This window comes from Mustela putorius, unplaced genomic scaffold, assembly GCF_011764305.1.
Source record: "Mustela putorius furo isolate JIRA1106 unplaced genomic scaffold, ASM1176430v1.1 tig00000242_pilon_pilon_pilon, whole genome shotgun sequence".
Classification (NCBI taxonomy): Eukaryota; Metazoa; Chordata; class Mammalia; order Carnivora; family Mustelidae; genus Mustela; species Mustela putorius.
The window spans coordinates 4,265,171-4,285,375 of NW_025421325.1; the positions used below are offsets into that span (position 1 = coordinate 4,265,171).

At 41.0% G+C, this 20,205-nt stretch overlaps 1 protein-coding gene across 5 annotated transcripts in view; it reads left to right on the top strand.

Moving 5' to 3' along the window:
- The window catches only part of PALLD (palladin, cytoskeletal associated protein), a 417,425-nt gene that overhangs the window by 148,205 nt on the left and 249,015 nt on the right, over positions 1 to 20,205 (top strand). The gene's annotated exons all lie outside the window — the stretch shown is intronic.

The window sequence follows — 20,205 nt, forward strand, 5'->3', positions numbered from 1 at the left end:
CTGTCATTGTTTGTTGATCACCCCCATCACACCAGCCACGGTGTTGCCCCTTTTCTTTCTTTCTTTTTTTTTGATTTTATTTATTTATTTAGCAGAGAGAGAGAGAGAGAGAGAGAGCAAGAGCAAGCAGGGACAGGAGGAGCAAAAGACAGGGAGAGGGAGAAGCAGACTCTCCACTCAGCAGAGAGCCTGTTGTGGGGCTCAATCCCAGGACCCCAGGATCATGACCTGAGCAGAAGGCAGCCTTGTAACTGACTGAGCCACCCAGGTGCCCTATTGGCCCCTTTTCACGAGTTGTATCTTACTACCTTTCTCTGATGAACACATCCAGGATGGTTATACATGGTGCCATCTCCCAGTCCCAGGGGATTATGTGTTCGCTGAATTACCAATACTGAGCCCTGTTATGTACAAGTCCCTTGAGTCTTTCAGGCTCACCAAACATATGAGAGATCCCTGGTAGGTTCTTTTTTTTTTTTTTTTTTTTTTTTAAGATTTTATTTATTTGACAGAGAGAGATCACAAGTAGGCAGAGAGGCAGGCAGAGAGAGAGAGGAAGGGAAGCAGGCTCCCTGCTGAGCAGAGAGCCCTATGCGGGACTCGATCCCAGGACCCTGAAATCATGACCTGATCCGAAGGCAGCAGCTTAACCCACTGAGCCACCCAGGCGCCCCCCTGGTAGATTCTTTAATGCATGTTTTATTGAGGAAGAAGTACAGTCCTGAAGAAAAAAATTTTGGGGGTCAAAGCAGACTAATAGTGGTTGAAAATTTATGTGGAACCCAACTGGACTCCTACTCATGATAGATATGTTCCACCCACTGCCTCTTCTGTGTTCCCTTTCTCAAGAGCAGGCATCTCCAACACAATAGGCTTTACTCTCACCACCCTTCTTAAGAAATGTACCCAGATTGTGATACTGGGACGGGAAAAAAATAACCTACTGCGTGACAGCAAATAACACAGTGAGAAGAAATGTGTTTTTCCTCCACCTTGGTCTCTGCTATCTTGTGAGGCCCTGAAGAGAAATTTCCAAACATAAGCCTTCTGAGTGATTGTCAGATGTATTCCTTGCCTTGTCTTTAGCAGATGTGAGAATCTAGCAAAACATTTGGGGAAAGGGTTGAAATAAACTGTTACCTTTTATGTTATAACCAGGCAAGTTACAGAATAACACTGATGTTAAATGACTTGTTAAAGGATCTCAGCGTTTTATGGGAAAAATTCTACCCCCATCCTTAATTAGGTCAAGTTAAACTCAAAAAGAAAAGCAGTCTGGTTTGCTAACCACAGTGGAAGTATTGCTTTCGGGTGGAATTCATATCCAGATTGTGTTGTCTGACTCGAGGATAATGCACAGGAAACAATTGGGGGTTTTTTGTTTCTTTTGGTTTTGATATTTAAGCTACAAGGAACTTGCAATCCAGAAACTGGTATTTGCAGCATTAATGGTTATCACAGCACACTATGCAGAATGTCGCTGTTTAAGATCTTACTGCTGTTTATTGTATTGTGAGTGTACAGTATGCCACATCTGATTTCCAATACACCCATGCTCATTACTACAACCGATATGGATCAACATGAATATCTGCTGAGCTATTGATCGAGGGGCCAGCGCATCCTGCCAGAGCGCTCTGAAACCTGGTCTGCTGAAAAAGCAAAATTGCCCTCCACTAATGAACACTTTTAGGAAAGCAGACTGGTTACAAGTGTCTAAAGCAACAGGATGACAACATAAGGGAACTCCCATTTCTAGATAGCGGTTGATCTCTCAAAACCTGGGAGGAAAAAGCAGAGTTTTACATTGTAATTTCTCATGAAGATCTTCACTTTGACAGTAATGGGAGTTAGCCTTTACTAAGGTCTGCTTGGGAGACTCTACATTTATTCTCTCCTTTAGTCTAACAGTCCCATGTCATAGGTACCGTTATTGTCCCATCTTCCAGATTAGGAAACAAGTTCAGAAAAGCGAAATACTTCACAGAAATTCAAGGAGGAATGACAGAGCCATGGTTCTAACCTAGGTATGACCGAGGCCAGAGCCTGTGCTATCTGGAGGCCATTTTCCTTTCAAAACCATTTAGTGCTTCCAGAGAAGGAAAAATTAAGTAGTCACTCCTGTTGGCTTTAAGTGACCGACAGGAGCTCTTTGGGTATTGATATCTTTTAAACATCTGTTGAGCATTGACTCTTTCCCAACGGTTACATAGGCTATATCATTGAATACCCCTAATAAACAAATATGGTAGGTTCTGGTAGCCCTGTTTTTCTGGCACAAAACCTCTTTTTCCTCTCCTGTTGCCCAGCATTGCCTCTGTGGCCACAGGAGTTGACATTTTCAGTTTGACTGTGATGTATGAGTAGGACCACAAGAGATGGCCATTTTATATTTGCAGGAAAGGGGATGTAGCAGCAGAAGTCTAAAAGTGGGGCTCTAATCCTGGATACCATCACTCATGGTAGCTCCCTCCAGATCTAAACCTCTATATCTTATTCACGTACTGAGTTATTTCCTTTCATTAAGTTGGGAATGCCACCTGAAGTTCCATGCAAATAGCATATGCATTAGGAGCAGACCTATTTCGGGGCACCTGGGTGGCTCAGTCAGTTAAGCATCTGCTTTCAGCTCAGGTCATGATACCAGGGTCCTGGGATTAAGTCCCGTCATCCTCCCTGCCCAGCAGGAAGCCTGCTTCTCTCTCTCCCTCTCCCCCTACCCCTACTCCTGCTCACATGCACAGGCATGCACTCTGCATCTCTCTCTCTCTCAAATAAATCTTTTTTTTTTTTTTTAAAGAAGCAGACCTGTTTCTTTTGTAACACTGGCTCTTCCAGCTGGAATATCACTATTCAAATTACTTCTGTCTCTCTGACCCTCAGTGTCCTGGTCTATAAAACGGAGGCAGTTGTACCCATCTCTGTTTCTGTCAAGATTAAGGAGACCATGCCTGTAGTATGCGTAGCTCAGCACCTGAAGCGTAGTGTTAGTACTACCCTATAAATGTTAGCTGTGTCCCTTTCCTCAGCTCCCCACCTGGTCTTCTGTATTACTCAGTTATGTTTGATGTACTGATATGATGAGGAATTTGTGCTCTGAGTTGTGCCATCCACGGTGTCGCTTCTCTGGAGGCGGTAGGGAGTCGTGTGGTTAAGAGTATGATCCCTGTAAGCAGACGGATGAAGTTAAAATCCCTAACCTGCCATTTCCGGTGTGACCCTGAGCAAGTTACTGAACTCTCCTAGGCCTCCGTTTCCTCTTCTTTAAAATGGGTCTACCAATGGGTACTTTCCTCTAGGGGTTTTTGGGAGAGCTGAATTAGTTCATATATAATAAGCACATATCACATAGAAAATCACTGGCACAGAGTGAGCACTCCTTCAATGTTGTTATTATTGTTACTTGTTATCTTTGTGGCCTCTTGTAAGCTTTTTAAAATAATTGGTTATGGTTAGTTGTGCAGTACAAGACCATGAAACAGATTTTCTCTGTGCAAATGGGGCTGCTCACAGGGGGCTCGTGAGAGACTGAGTGCTGACCTTGGCCCCATTAGCACCGTTTTCTAACCAACTCAGGCACGGGGCTGTAATGAGGATTATTGAAGTAACATATGGAAAACTCTTGGAGTTAGCTCTGGGGAGAGGAAAAGGCACTAAATAAATACAAGGAATTATTAAAAACTAGGAGACGACCTCACAGGGATGCTGAGCCTTGTGTGTTATTTGCTATTCTAAGAAGAAACTGGGGCAGCAAGCCAGCTTCATCACCAGGTGACAGAGTGGTCTCCTGGCCACTGTTCAAGGGATGGCAGCAGGTAGCTTCACCTAAGCAGCCCCTAGGTCCTGCGCAACCTCTCCCTGACAGAAGGCACCACAGCCTTCCCACACATACTTAGGAAGAAGGAAGAGGGCCAGGGACCCGGGCCAGATGTTATACCTGCACCCCTCCTGCACCCACCCACTGGACCTCCTAGTCGCCCTGGGGCTTCCTTGTAGAGAGCTGGGAGGTGATACTCTAAGGTAGGACCCACAGACTGGAGTACTGGTGCTCAATTCCCTTTGGTACCGATGCAGATGACTCCGGGGCCACCAGCAATCTGCTTCCACAGCAGGACTCCAGTCCCAGTCTGGGCCAAGCCCAGGGCTCCGTTGCCAAGCTTTGACAAGTGTGTGGAGAGCACACAGCTCTAATTTTGGAGATAGCAGTCCATCAGTCCCTATTTACGACTTTACCACCCACCCCTGACATATTATTCTCTGCAGAACCAATGCTAACACCAAAATGAAATATACTTAAAGTGGTCTCCAGGTATCACTTGTGAAATGGTGTATATGAGGCTTCCAAGAATGAATCAAGATCTGGCCCACCGCCACTACATAGCTGAAGGCCTCTGGTTTCCCCTTGATAGAAGTGGCATAAGATTAATTTCCATGGCTCCAAGTGAAGATTATAGAAACAGCCCATTTCCTTTTGCCACAAAATAAATAGTATGGCAGCCATAATGTCTTACCGTTAGGAAGTCTCAGAACATCGGGATACCTATGTAAGTCTCATCATTCAAGAATTCAGAGCACTGAACAACACATAACTTTTATTTATACTTTTCTGGTAACAATACCATTTAAAAATATAGGGAACTTCTCCACCTAATGATATAAATATGCTGGAGTCTTGGTCCTTAACACTACTAAATCAAGGTATTTATGGTAATAACACATAAAAGAATACTTATGCATAAAATATTGTGAAAACATAGTCTGCCCTCAATTTGCAGAGCAAGAACAGCTTGAGAAAGGAAAAACAATGGAAAGACCCACCACTCAAAGAAAAAACCGTATCCATTCTATTGTGCATTCCTTCAACCAGCTTCAAAGGTGCCTCACTGATCATCCAATATGAAAAGAATTGCACTCCGTAGCCCTTTAAATTAAACCTAGAAGTCTTGAGAAGTAAAGATCAGAGTTATTTTCTCAGACATTTAAGATTTTAGAAGGATCTGGTTCGCTGAGCGAAGTTTCTCAGATAAGTTTGACAGACTGTATTGACTACAATTCAGAATATCATGAAAAAGGTACTCCAGCTCAGTTACTACGGTGGAATATATGTTTCTCTTTTTTTCTTCAGATCAGGATTACTTATTAAAATATTTTTTTTAAAAAAGATGTTCCTAAGGCTCTGCTGTGAGGCAAATCATAACAGCAGATCCCAGTAATAATAAACCTGTGTGTGAACTGACCTCTTGAACAGCGAACAGGGGAGGGGGACACACGGCCCTGGAGTAGCTGCGGGAAGAAAGCCCAGGCAGGTGTTTGAGTCCCTCTCCCCTCCTCCATGAAATCACTCTATTCCCGTGTACTCCTCAGATAAAGGAATTTCTGTGCATTTAGCACTTGTTTTTAAAAACGACGGATTATTTATTGAGATTGTACACTTAGAACAAGGTGTATCATTCCCCCTTGTGCTCATCTCCCTTTCTGTCCCTTCACATCCTTTTCTGCAGTCGTGGACAGCTTCTGGAGGTGACTGAATGTGAATGCTCTCCTGTTTGGGGGTCTGTCTGCTTCTTATAAAGAGCTCATATGCTCCAGAGAGTACCAGAGGCTATTCTTAACCAACGATCCTATAAGCTACTTCTCTTCTGCTTTTCCTAGTCACCAAAGCCCCCCCACCCCAACTTTTCAAATGAAGGCGAATGCTCAACAGTTTGTAAAAACTACTCCAGAAATGCTCACAATGTAATAGCCGCTTAAACTTGAAATCTGTCCATAGGCATTAGAAACAGCTGCTTTACAGCTGGAGAGAGAAAAATTAGAACTCTGTGGCATAATGGTGGGAGAAAATGGGCCATTTCACTGTAGAGAGAGACTTGAATTCTAAAGTAAGTCATAAGTGAACATTTTTGGGGGGTGGGGTCTTTATGGGTATAAATTAATCTGAGAGAATGTTTCAGGAAAGAAAGTATAAATTCTATTTGTCCAGAAGGTGAGAGGTTTGCCAGTTAGTCCTAATAAATCCAACATGGGGAAGGAGCCCCTTTGGAGCTAGGTGACGCAATGCCCGTTATTAGTGAATGTCTTGGCATGAACACTTTTGCATCAAGGATCTGCTTTCGAGGTCTCTTCGTGAATGTTCTTTTTATGTGCTATCTTTTTTCTTGCACAATCTTGGTGAAGAACGCTGGACTGTCGTAGCATGAAATGACCTCACTCCCTTCCGGAGCTACCCTACCTAACACAGTTCAGATCACTCTGGCTGTGTTCTGCTGTCTTCGTGGTGCCACCCTCTCTGAAATTATCTTATTTCTGTGGTAGTTTAAGTGATTATTGTCCCTCCCCCCAGTGGAGTAAACCCTGCATGTGTGTAGACACACTGTTTTCTCCTCCATAGCCGTGTCTTCATTTTGCTTCATAAGGCCAAGACTTTTGAAGATCCAACTCAGAGGTTGCTGGGGAGATGAACTTAGGTTCATTTGACCTCTGCAAGCATCACTTCATGGTTAAAAGACACTTTGTTATTGGGACACTGACTCAGCAGAGCCAAGAACTTTCCTATAAGCTATTGCTTGGTCGTTAAGGAAACACAGCAGAATATAACCCTAACATGTCACATTCTACAGATCCTCGTTTATGGTCACTGTGGCATTTTTCACCCACTGTCTGAAGCAAGATGAGATAGTCCCTGGCGGGTGTGAATTTGTTTTTTTTAGCATCTTTTTGCATTAATAGATTGAGCTTTAGGATTAAATACTTAAGTGTAGAGGACAACATGCTAAAATTTCTGTTTAATCAAGTCCATTTAATTCTTAGTGTGACTATGATTTTAGAAAGTTCACAGTGGCTCTCCACTGTGGGAAGCTTTATAGATTAAAGATTAAGGGCAGATGTTACAAACATATTTCTAACCGAGATCGAGTGGAAGGCTCTCAAATAAGAACAAAAGGAACAAAAGTACACTGATATGCAGTTGCATACACCCAGAGACATTTTTTAAAGACTTTATTTATTTGAGAGAAAGCACTGGGGAGAGGGGTGTAGGGGGAGGAGCGGGGAACAAGCAGACTCCACACTGAGTACAGAGCCAGGCTCAATCTCTGGATCCAGAGATGAGGACCTGAGCCAAAAACCAAGAGTCAGAGGCTTAACCGACTGTGCGACCCAGGTGCCCCCCATGCAGACACTTCTCTTAATTTGCTTTCTGTGCCCTCACAATGTACACCTCACTTAGCTTTTGTAAGAAATAACAGCTGGCTAACCTTTTTGAGTAAAATGAATCAAGCCTTGAGCCAAATGTTAGCCATGCGTCACTGTGTTTAATCCTCCTAACAACTTTATGCGGTGGTACAAATAAAATAGGGGTAAAAAGACCCCAGTAGTTGACAAATGATAAAATAATAATGCAAGCATCTTTTAATAGAGCATAATTGTCCTAAAAGGCATATCTTTTTTTTTTCAGCTTTTAAAATGCTGCCTAGATTGGGTATTCAAATATCATGCTTTTCTCGTAGGTTTATTTTTTGTACATTATAATAAATTTAACATCTATAGAGTAATATTTGTAGAGTAATATTTGCTTGTGGTTTTAAAAAAAAATCTACAGGAAGCTCCAATATGAAAAGTGAAACTTCTCTATCTTCCCTCAGCTACTGTCCCTCCTCTTAGTATAACTTCAAAGTTTTAAGTTTCTTAAATAAGTAACTCTCCAGAGGTTTACTGTTCATCAAACACTGTGGTGGTGTTACTGGACAACGTAATTTCTGACAGCCTCACCCAATGTTCCTTTTAAAGGCTGCGTAGTATTTCCTTTTGTGGAATACTGGAATGGAATTGCTGTTTTTATCCTCCTTGGGGGATATTTAGGGCAAGATGAGAGTTTTTCTATTACTTAAAAAGTGCAGAAACGAAATCCCTATTTTTGCGTGTTTCATGTATCTTGTGCCCTTGTATGGACATAGCAAAGCATAACTTTCCAGTGGGAAACTGCTGGGTCAAATGCATGTGTGTTCTAAATGTTAGCGGTGCCAGATTCTCTTCTTAAAAGATCATACCAGTTCATATTCCCTTATTAATTTCAACAGTTTTCAATTTATAGGAGTCTTAGCTTGTGTTTTAAAATGTATTCATTTTCCTTTTAGATGTTCATATAGCTCGCACTTGGAAAACTCCTTCCCCCACCTCCACTAAGAAGCCTACAAACTCTGCATAATCATATGTATAGATCAATGCTGTCTAAGGATCCTTTTCTTTCCTCCTTTATATAAAGTATATGCATTTTGTTGGGGGTGAGTGGTGGAGGAAGGCCTTTTCAGGATCACTATTTAACTTAGCTAATTGCAATTCAAAGGTTGATGCAAGAAGGCACATGGTTCAAGAGTGAAGTCAGTTTTTCCTGAAGTTAGGACTAAATCTATAAATTCTGGTTCTGTGAATTGCTGAAGAATTATTGTGCAGGGATCAATAAATCACTTCTAAAGCAGTGTTAGAAGACTGTTCCTTCTCCTCAGTATACTAGTTACAATTACATTATTAGACCCCAGGGTACGGGGCAAACTCATTCTTGTAGCTTTTAATGTTGCAGTAAATGACCTGGCAACAGATTTAAGATGTTCTTTGTAATGTCCACAATTAACTCTCTAGTTACTGGTGAGAAAAATCTCTAATTCCACCAGAATCTTGTGGCTACTTAATACTTCAGTTCTTAGTTACTTAGAAATCCTAGTGATACTTTCTTTACAAGAAAAGGTCGGGGGAGTGGGAGGAACTTCTCCTCCTTCTCGGGGACAGGAGGGTAAGTTAGAAAAATGGGAGGTCATGATTATCAAGTGTCTACATATTATGTATATTGACATCTTATTCAGGAGAGTTGCTTTTGAACAAACATAAAGAGCTAAAAACAGTGATTCTGCACAACCAGGTCAAGGGCTGGTTTTCTCTCAGTGTCTGGTTTTGTTGTTCTTTCTCAACACCAACAATAGATAATATGTGATGGGACAGAGGCAGATGAAACACCACACAGAGGCTGGAAGGCCGGCGCCCCCTCCAGAGGCTTGGGTCTGAGGGTGGGAATGTTGGCGAAGCTGGTGGAGCTTGTGAAGTCTTCTTCACGGCATGAGCATGGCAGGGAGCTCCTTGTGCAGAGAACAGTTTTCTCCCCCAACACATACTTTTATGTGTGCCAGCCCCACGCAGAAGTCATGTTTTCTTCTGCCCTCTTTGGGTGGTATGTGATTCTTCCTCAAGAAGAATGTTGAAAACTACAAAAGGATATTAAAACATGGGGGGAAGGGGAGGATGTTCAGAAAACTGTCAAAACGTATTTGCAAAATTTCATGAAAATCATTCTTCAGTTAAATGGCAGAATTTAAAAAGTTTCTTTGAAAGTTCTGCAATGCGCTTTTGGAGACCTTGTGTCTCATTGGATTAGAATTTTAGACATTTTTAGAGGTTCTACAATCGATAACATAAGACTAAAATGTGAACTTGAGCAAAGAAGAAGTAGAAACTTTACTACAAAGCAAGTGAGTGATGAAGACGATTTAATTTAGACAGTCTTTCTTTTAGAGGAAATACTCTAATGTTATCTGTTGACCCAGATTTTTGTACAAGGTATGAATCAGTTTTTAAAAACATATTTTGTGGGGTTCCTGGCTGACACAGTTGGCTAAGTGTCCACCTCTTAGTTTGACTCAGGTCATGATCTTAGGGTCAAGGGATCGAGCCTTGCATCAGGGTCCATGCTGAGTGTGGAGTCTGCTTGAGATTCTCTCCATCTCCCCGCTGTGCTCATGCACTCTCTCTCTCTCTAAAACAGATAAATATTTTTAAAAATATACGTATATCTTGTGACCATTTGCAAACATGAAAATGTAGCATTTTGTGTGAACGTAAGTTCCATTAAAAGCTAATATATCCCCAGTAAACTATCCTAATTAAAAAGCCCTTGGAAACCTGGATAGTTATCTTGATTAAATTAGGCTAATCTAGTAAATGCATCATAATTAAGAGGATTATGCCATTCTTTAGCTTTCAGCACACCAGGCATTAGATGTTTTGTCCCACTTTCAAGTGTCAGCTGTCAGTTGTTTGCTAAAAGAAAGATCATGGCACCAGCCCTCATAGACTCTGAATCAATTATCCATCCAGTTCTTGAATTCTCCCTACAAGGTTCCTGCCTATTTTCCTCCATCTTCAATATATAACTAGTGACAGGGAACTCACTCATTCCAATCTATTCCACCTTTGGGGACATAGGGAATAATTTTAGCCATAAGAATCCACAGGGAATTTTTTTTAGATCCTTCAAAATTGACTTAACACAGTACCTGGACAAGTATTTTTAAGCCTACCTTCAAATAACCTGGAGAAACTATGGACCAGTGGAACATTAAAATCTGAAGGGACACTAGGATATTCTTGCCCAAAAGAATTGAGAAAAGGCATTAAGTGTGGAACAGTGTTTATGTGTAGCATGAACTCCCTCCACCTCTTTCTAGCACAGTGATTGTTTATTTTCCCAACATCTCCAAATTGCCAGAGTAAAAAGGCAGTACAGAAGGGCTTTCTCTCAGTGTACCTGGGCTGAAAGGAAAGTGTCACTTTTCCTTGTCACAAGCAATTCTTGAGGAGCCCCAAGAGAGAAGTGGCTGAGGAGGAGATCATGTTCTCTAGGTGTCCTGATATACATGGGCTGAGCTCTGAGCATGAAAATCCTGCTCCACAAGACACGTTTTGGACATACTGTACTTTTCAGGCACAGCAAACTCATGTAGCCATTATTATGGGTGGCATACTAAAATGACAAAAAGTTGCATTTTTATTTGCTGTGCAAGTAAAAAGGAACTATTGTAAGTTCCTCTAACTAGTGAATATCCTATGCTAAAGGCTCCCCACCCCCTTTCCCTACCACATAATAGTTTCAGAGCTTTGTTTGGTTTTGTCTTTTGCCGAGTCTCTAAGTGTCTCTGAAGCCAATTTCTGGAAGTTTTGTGTTGTGCCATCAAGGGAACTTTGGGGAATGTGGGGTATAAACACTAACTGATGAAATGTGGGCAGGTACTGAGTGCTCGGATTCTAATCAGAAAAGAGATTTTTTTCATCACAACAATCCCTATTTTTTAAAGAAAAATATTTATGTCTGTATGCAATCATAACATTAATTTTAATGCTTTAAAAAATCGAATCTAATTAGAATGCAATGCCAGCCTGAGGTGATTTGCTCTGAAAAACCAACTGAAATGAAACATGCCAGTTTATTTGTTATTCAAATAGCCAAATAAAACAAGGTATAATTAGCCCAGACTTCCTGTTCTTGCTCTTACACCTGAGGCCCCTCCCTGCTCCAGCTCCAGCTCTGGCTCCACACACCCAGCATCTCAGGGGAAGCAGTGGAGACAGCTTTCTGGGGAAATGCCTCACGGTTCTACAGACTTGCAAGTAGGTATTTGATCCACCTTGTGGAGAGGAAGATGGATGCTGTTTAGAGAATTAACCTGTGTGAATCAGAATCAGGAAGACAGTTTGCAAAGCAACCTTTGCAGGGTGTTTAAGACTCTCTCAGGAAGTTGACTCAAGGAGCAGGTCAGATGTTTAATTCAGCTTCATGTGTGTGGGTGAATCGTAGGTGGTGTGAGTGTGTGTGTGTGTAAAATGTGACTCAACATTTTGATGGAAACATTGACTTTTTAAAGATTTTATTTATTTTTTTTGACAGAGAGAGAGATCACAAGTAGGCAGAGAGGCAGGCAGAGACAGAGGGGGAAGCAGGCTCCCTGCTGAGCAGAGAGCCCGATGCGGGACTCGATCCCAGGACACTGAGATCATGGCCTGAGCCGAAGGCAGTGGCTTAATCCACTGAGCCACCCAGGCGCCCCGGAAACATTGACTTTTTAGTTGATAGGATAGTCGGCATGGGGCACATAGCCCTGCCTGCTCACAGGAGGGTTCGTTCCTGACCTAATTTTTCGTCTTCTAATGTGAAGAGTTCCTTCCTTTCTGGGTCTTTCATTTATTATAGCTCTTCTTGGAAAGCTGGCCTCTAAGCATGGTCACCTAGAAGGAACACAGCATGAGAACGAGGGAAAAGCACTGAGAACAGGGGGTGGCTTTGACCTGAGTTAGCTGGGAAAATCTTGGAAAAAGAAAGGAAACAAGTTTCTGTATGTTGTTACTGACTGACAAGGCCCGTGGATGGTTGAACTTGGCTTGCACTCACACTCTGTTGTTCATGTTTGTTCTGCGGTTCCTAGGGGACCACACTAGCCATGCTTGAACATTGTTAGACTAGGCCGGGGCCAGAACATGGTGTGAGGAGCCACTAAGCTCCCCTATGCCTCAGTCAGATTCTCCAGTAAATCTGATGGGAGGCTGCAGCAGTCACCCTTGCCTGCTGAGCTTGGTTCAGCTGATGGGGCCTTGTCAGCCAGCATAGTGTTAGCTAAAGGCTCCTTTGGAGAGGAGAGAGAGAGAGAGAGAAGCAAAGCCCTTTGCATTCTGAAGCTGCTGTTTTTTCAGAAAGGGGAGTACTCTCCCTTCGTCTTCTATCCCCACTTCCATCCGTTTTTCTCCTCCACTACCCCTCATTGTGATTAGCTGGTAGCAAAACTAAGGCAAGAAATTAAGGTTCTAATGAACTAAGTAAAATTATAGGTGAAACCCTCTGTTTCTTTCCCCAAAACTTTGATTTGGGGGAAAGCTGTTCCACGGTTGAGGACAAAATGGCATTCAATGAAGTTATTCGTCAAATGTGAGGAAATCACTACCGGCCTTGCTAGTGGTCCGTACGTGACCTGTTTCACATGGGTTTCTGTATTTATGTAGAGTTGAAGACACCAAGAGGACTTTGTTCCCTGTCCCTACTTTGGTTTTAGTCCTCTTTGGGTTTTGTAATTCTGAGGTAATCATTGTATCTCAATGGGTAAGTTCCAAAAGCCTAGGAGACTGACAGCATTGTCTAATAAGACATCTCCCATTTTATTTCCTTTGGAATGCACTCCAAGTTACAACAATAGCTAGTAATTACCTGCCATAACTGTAACAACAAAGTAGCTGAATACGCAGGTCTCGCTGTTTTATGTATGCAGTTTCTCCTTCTCAGGCTCTCTCTCTAATCCGTTCTTTCCCTCAACGCTTTGAAGGCTTGGAAACATGCAGTACAAATTTTCACAGTATAGGTAACTTTGAAGTGTGACTTGTCAGGTCATGCTGACTTAGTTGTGTGCCTGCATAGAGGGTTGGTAAGGATGAATCTATTTTTTTAACAGGTGTAACGAGAATCTGTGAATGAGTGACAGGAAATTTGGGAACCTCCTTTTCCCCTCTAGACTGTGAAATTTACTTTTGTCTGCTCCTGGGAATGAATCACACTGCAGAGAGTCAAAATATCCACTGAAAACCTGATAAGCCAAAAATCAGGTTTTCAAGGCACTTTTGCAGTTAAGTAGGACAACCATACATTCTGACTTAACCAGGCACAGTCCCCATGGGTTCCTGTAATTATGGTAGCCTGTTTCTTTCTCAGCAGTGACCTGACTTGAACGTCATCTTAAACATTGACACTGAGCATTCTCCAAAAGGTGGTGGTGGTGGGGGGAGGGTTCCCAGTAATTCCATGTGCCATGGCAAAATGGTTGCTTGTCCAAAAAAGAAAGACAAAGAGAAAATTCTTAGAGTTAACAGCCAAAGATAGATGGGGGGTTAGCATTCAGTATTTCACGTTGATTGCTGTCTAAGAAAATAGTTCATAAACATAGACAGTTAAATCAAGCCTGGCGAATATGTTTCAGCTCTTGGGCCAGTTTATCTAAACAATGGGGAGTGGTTGCCCAGAACACAATTGAGAAGGACTCTGAAATTAAGTCTAGAGCCAGTGGGAAAGAAGGTTTTGCCTTATTACTGATGTCTGTCATGAACACTGGAAAAGGTAGTTGTAAAATGTAGACCAGGTATTAAATTTCACTATTGTAGAGTTAGATGGACTCCTAGTGATAATTCAACCCAGTTTTTCCCAAAATGTGTTCCATGCAACATTAGCCCTTCAACATGGTTCTCAAAACATGTGTTCCATAGTCAAATAATGTCTGCCATTTTTCTCTCTTGGAAATTTAGTGTATATCAGCATGGTCAAAGTTCTAGAAAGTTCTGTAGTAAATGCAGATATCTAAATTTGCTTAACCCGTTGCTCCATAAACCTCTTGGACAACAAAACCCTTTTTCTGTGTTATCTGTCAAGTTGCAGCGAAACTAGTTTCTTGGGACACATTTGAGGAAACACTGGTCTAGTTCATTCCTCACATTTCACAAATAAACTCAAGCCCTGAAAGAGAGAACAACTGGATTACATTCCGTTTAGCTGCTCTGTTGACCAGGTAAAACCAAAACCCTGGATACCGATTCCCAGCCCCAAGGTCCTTTCTACTACATCACTAGTGTGGACACTACTGAAAGCAGTCTAAGATTTTAACAGATCTGCAGCACAAATACTTGGTTGTAGACTCGACTTGTTTACTTTTATTGTTGTTTTTTAGGCATACTGATTAAACACTACATACTGTTAATGTCCAAATACGAAGCTGCCTCTTATGGCCAAAACAAGATAAAGTCATTTTGGAAGTTCCATTTTATTTGGGTTGCTTTTTCTCTTCTCCCACCCTGTTTTATCTTTCTTTCTTAGGAGATAGAATGATTATGAGAATAAAGAATTGGTAGACATGAGTCTGGTTTTTGTTCAAAGGCTATTTTATCATTTCCTGGGCTTTGAATTTCAAAAAGTCAATCTATTTATTGGTCTCTTTTTGACTAGAAGGTTAAAGTACATCTGTTGTCCTCACAAATTTAGCTATTAGCCTTCGAGCTAAGCAGTCATAAAATTATAGCCGTAGTAAATTTAGACGAGGACTAATTTCACTTTGGTCTGCCTATAAATCCACATGACAGAATAAACATGGTGTGTCTTGCGGTTAACGTGAACACATGTAAAAAATTAAGACATACTTGGTGACAAGACAAAAAATACTCCATAAAAATTAATTGGTGTTTAATTGAGGATGTATGAAATGCAATATTTACAGATGGCCTGACTTCAAGCTTAGGCATAAATAAAATTCACCTTGGGGATAAGTTCCCAATTTTGGTGATTCTCCGTTTCATGGCAGAGCACTGCTATTCCTTTGGGAGAAAGGAACACCTGGAAAATAGAACCCTTGCTGAACCACTGATGTCTCTGGGTTTTTTTGTTTTTTCCTCTACCCCCCTTGATTTCCATTACAACAGCAGTTAAAAAAACTAGTTCCCTCAGTTTTCTTCAATCTTGTGCTTCTGTAAAGTCATATGGCTGCTTGCACTTAGGAAGGGGGCAGCAGCCGGCTAAGTTTGCCTTCCTGTAATCATTGATACCCCTTTGAAGATAATTTTTCTAGGAAGTATAAATCAGTGGAGTTGGGCAGCAAACATAGAGCTTCATCTTTCTGTGTAACTTTGTTTCTCTACGAGGATAAGGAAAGTGAGGTGTAGGGGAAAATAGAAACTCAGCTGTTTTTTAAAGTTTTATTTAATACGCACCTCATTGTATATTAACAGACTCCCAAGATTTACCGTTTTCCTCAGAGTGGGAAAATATTAGCCAAGATTCATTGATGAAGCTTTATAAATTTGATAAATTGATTTTTTTCGTTTTAAAAATTTGTTCATGTTTAAAATACAGGGCACAGAAAATTTCTATGATACATAGTTGTGGTTCAAAAAGAGAAAGATACTGAAACCATCAGTTGTAAAATCTGTATTTCTGTTTACATTACAGTATTCAAGTAGATAGTACCAGTCAAACTTTAAACCAAGTGATGCCATATGTGATTTTTTAAAAAACTTTTGAAGTATTTGTACACCATGCTGGGTAGTGTATATTCTACTTTGTCAGTGGCTGTGTTAGCTTCTTTCATTTTGCAGTTGAATTTATTGTCCTAAGAATCAACAATCTTGCCCTGTCTTGGAGAACCAGAGTGTTCTGAGCTTTCCCAGATGTACATCCCCCTCCAAAATACAGTTTTGAGCCCCACAGCCAGTTGCCAGTGTCATAAGAGAAGGAAAAAAGTAAGGTCACATCAGGGAGGTCAGTTTTAAAATTCTCTTACACTGCCCAAGAATGGAAAAGATGGTTAGTTTTCAAAGACAGCCACTTGTTCAAAAGCATCTGTGATCCCCCTGATTTTAGTTAGTTACCCTCGTGACCCCTTTTGATCCGCAACTCAGCTGTTGGTGTGACTGTGGTCAGATGGAGCTGCTCTCCTCTAGCAGGGGAGCTCTGACCACATTAGAGGTTACCTTTAACCTCACCTTGAAATGTAGAAAGTGAACAATTAAATATTGAACTTTCCTATGTAAAACATCTCCTTGAATTTCAATCCTACCGTATCCTGCTGGTGCCATAATATGATCCTTGAATTTTTGGCATCATCTCATTTTTAGGCTAGGGTGTTTGAAAGATCCTGAGAAAAAGACATTATGCAACAGGAAGAAATACGTACATTAAGACAATGTGGATTTCAAAATCCCAGCACAGGGTAATATAAAGAAATGGGCCAGCTTACAGAACTTTAAATATGACAGTCCTCTTTTTTTCCCCGTTACCTTCTATGAACAAAAAAAAATTTAAGGCTTGTGAACTTCATCAACATTATCCCCTCTCCAACAAATTAAGGTTAACCTAAGTATTCTATCCAAAGCAAGCTTAATCTGTAAGGATAAAGGCATAACCAACCAACTCAAAAGATTTTTTTTAAAGATTATTTATTTATTTATTTGATAGAGATCACAAGTAGGCAGAGAGGTAGGCAGAGAGAGAGGAGGAAGCAGGCTCCCCGCTGAGCAGAGAGCCCAATGTGGGGCTCTCAATCCCAGGATCCCTGAGATCATGACCTGAGCTCAAGGCAGAGGCTTAACCCACTGAGCCACCCAGACACCTCTCAAAAGAGATTTGAAAACACTAATCCTTCCATGTGAACAAAGAGGTTCCGTTCATTAAATGAAGTGTATTCAACATTTCCTAGGTCTGTAGTTGGGTTTTCCTCTCTACTTTGCCCCACTACTTGTCTCATGAAATAAACCCAGTTGAGCTGACATCTGTACCACCAGTCAGTTTCTGAATTCAAGTCAAAGTGCAATAAGCACCTTGAAGAATGAATTAAGTGATTGATTGATGAATATGACTGTATCTCCTAACCCTTTTACATTTTATTTATAATTAATACAAGATTATTTTCATGCCCTGTTTATGACCTTGTAATCTGACAACCAGTCTCAACTGGCTTGCTCCTATATGAGCAACTCTTAAGTTCTTTTGAATGAGGAGGGTTTGCTACAGTAATTTTTCAGTGTTTGAGTCTCAGCTCCCCGTTGCATGGAAATCTCATAGTTGCTTACCAGCTCCACCAGATTAGAGAGGAAAAATCAGTAAACCTTTAAAATCTGTTTATACCCATAATAAAACATTTGATGGAAGATGAAGCTAAATGTATTAAAGGAAATGAAATTGTGAAAATTATCTGGATTTAATTGTTCACGCTTTTTTTTTAAATTTATACATAAATGAGAACAGCCTATATCTAAAGGTAAAATGAAAACTATTTCATAAGGTTTTTGGGAAATAATGCCATATCTGCAAAGTACAAGGCATATAATAGGCATTGAATATATATATTCACTCTCTTGATTTAAATTTATGTAAGTCCTTATGGTTATCATAGTTCCCAAATACTATGTCCTATTCCTAACTATGAGATTGTAGTTATATATTTTAACCGTTTTTATTGTTAAAATGAATTATGGTCAAGGTCTCCTTGAAGTGGAAGTTCATTAGAAGTACAAAATGGGAATTTAGTTAATTGGATTTTGACTTTCCAATACACTGGCTGGTGTTTTACCCACTAGATCGATGGCTTCTACGTATAATAAATGGAATTTAAAAAGTTCAGGGATGTCCTCGAGTGGAATCTTACCTATGTAGCCTTTCTCAGCTATATCATGTACTTCTCCATATGCTCTCTCTCAACCAAATTCTCTCCCCAGTCCTATACTAGAAATAGCTAGAAATAGGATCTGGAGGAAAGGGAGAACGTATCTTCCAAGAAGAGACCACATTGAGCATGGCAAATTTATTTCATTAGACTTCAACTTCATTTGCTTTGTACCCTGCCCAAACAGCCATGCTGAGAATTCTGAGATATCCGGTTTCATTAGCAAAGACTATTCAGATCAGCTAGTGATGTCTGTCACAAGATATGCAAAGGGGACAATGTCGTTACCTGTTTCCATGCATTTAACCAAACCTGTGTTTTGTCCTATCTTTATAGACCTAACATTGTAGCTTCTCGCACCAGTATTGCTTTTCCTAAGCAGCGCTGGCAACCAGCATTTATTATTTATTTCTTCAATTGAAATTTTTAGTTACCAGTGCAATATTCGTTTCAGGAATAGAATTCAGTGATGTGTCACTTACAGACGATACCCAGTGCTCATGACAACAAGTGCCTCTGAATACCCATCACCCATCTAGAACATCTGCCAACCACCTCTCCTCCACCAACCCTCATTTTGTTCCTATTGTTAAGCATCCCTTCTGGCTTGTTTCCCACTCTCCTTTTTTTCTTTTCCCTCTTCCCGTATGTTTATGCTTCTTTCTTAAATTCCACATGAGTAAGATCATAACGGTATTTGTCTTTCTCTGACTTATTTCACTTAGCATAAAACGCTAATTCCATCCACATTGTTGCAAATGGCAAGATTTCTCTTTTTTGATGGCCAGGTAATATTCCTCTGTGTGTGTGTGTGTGTGTGTGTGTGTGTGTGTGAGATATCTTTATCAACCAGAATTTAATACAGGAAAAACTTCAGATCAAAATGTAATCAACAAACCTGAGGTTTACCTTTTCTTTGAAGAATACCGAAAGTTTTGAATCCTTTCCAGGAAACTGTTGGAAATATGACCTTAAAGAAATCTAGCAAAACAAACACGCCCTGAGTACATCTCATCCATCTACTTTGCTGCATCAAACTTTAAATCTCCGATTAGACTTTAAATCTTAGGTTAGACAAGAAAGAATGGACAAAGCTAATTTCGTCTTTTGAACTAGATTATTTTGAGTTTAATTTTATGCTTTTTAAATGCACTTCAGGGGCACCTGGGTGGCTCAGTGGGTTAAAGCCTCTGCCTTCGGCTCAGGTCATGATCCCAGGGTGCTGGGATCGACCCCCTCCCCCCATCGGGCTTTCTGCTCAGCAGGGAGCCTGCTTCCTCCTCTCTCTCTGCCTACTTGTAATCTCTGTCAAATAAAATGAGTAAAATCTTTTAAAAAAAAATGCACTTCAGTATGAGTAGGAGAGTAGATACACTTCTCTCTGTATATGCCTCAAGGCAAAAACTGTAATAGGTACTATTTCAACTATCTGTTCAATCCTTTCTTCTTCATTTGTAAGCTAATTCTTCTTGGTTAGTTCAGTGCTTTAAAATGTAGGTTTTATTATTATTCAGGTATGGTGAGGCCAACAGATTACGACTGGACTGCCATTGAAAGGTAGTTTGTTACTCACAGTTCCAAGTGTAAAGAGCATGCTATGCCATGTGGGACCCCAAGGGGGACCTCCAGGTGCCTCCTGCAAAGGGTGGGGGAGGTGGGAGGAGTGGGCATGGGCAAGAGCTTTGTAATAGTTTCCGTAGGAAGGAATGGGTGAAGCAGGGTAAGCACATTTAAGATCCGCTGGTTTGAATAGTTGTAGCAAACTCTGCAGGCTAGGGGCTGCTGTCCCCTGGTGTTCTGCCTCTGGTTCTGGGGTGATTAGAGCAGGACAGGAGTGGCCCTGAGTGGAGAGCCCAATACAAGAGGTAGTGGGAATGTGGCTCCAGAGTCCAGCTTTCATTTGAAAGGTAAGCCTAGAGGAGCTATTTACTATATCCAAGAACTGCCTAGCCCTGGGAGAGGCACACTTTCTGGGATCAGCAAGGCTCAGATGTCTAAAGCCTCAGAAATACAGAAGATAAAAAGGCATGGTTAATATATTCTATGTACTGAACATTGTGCTGGAACATATAGCACACTTATTAAGTTAGTGAATTAAGTCAAAACCACTACGTCTCTACCCTGGAAAAAGTTACATGATAGAGAGGCTGATGAAGAACGGATTTCAATACAAGGTGAAAAGTGAAGTAGCATTGCGTAGTGA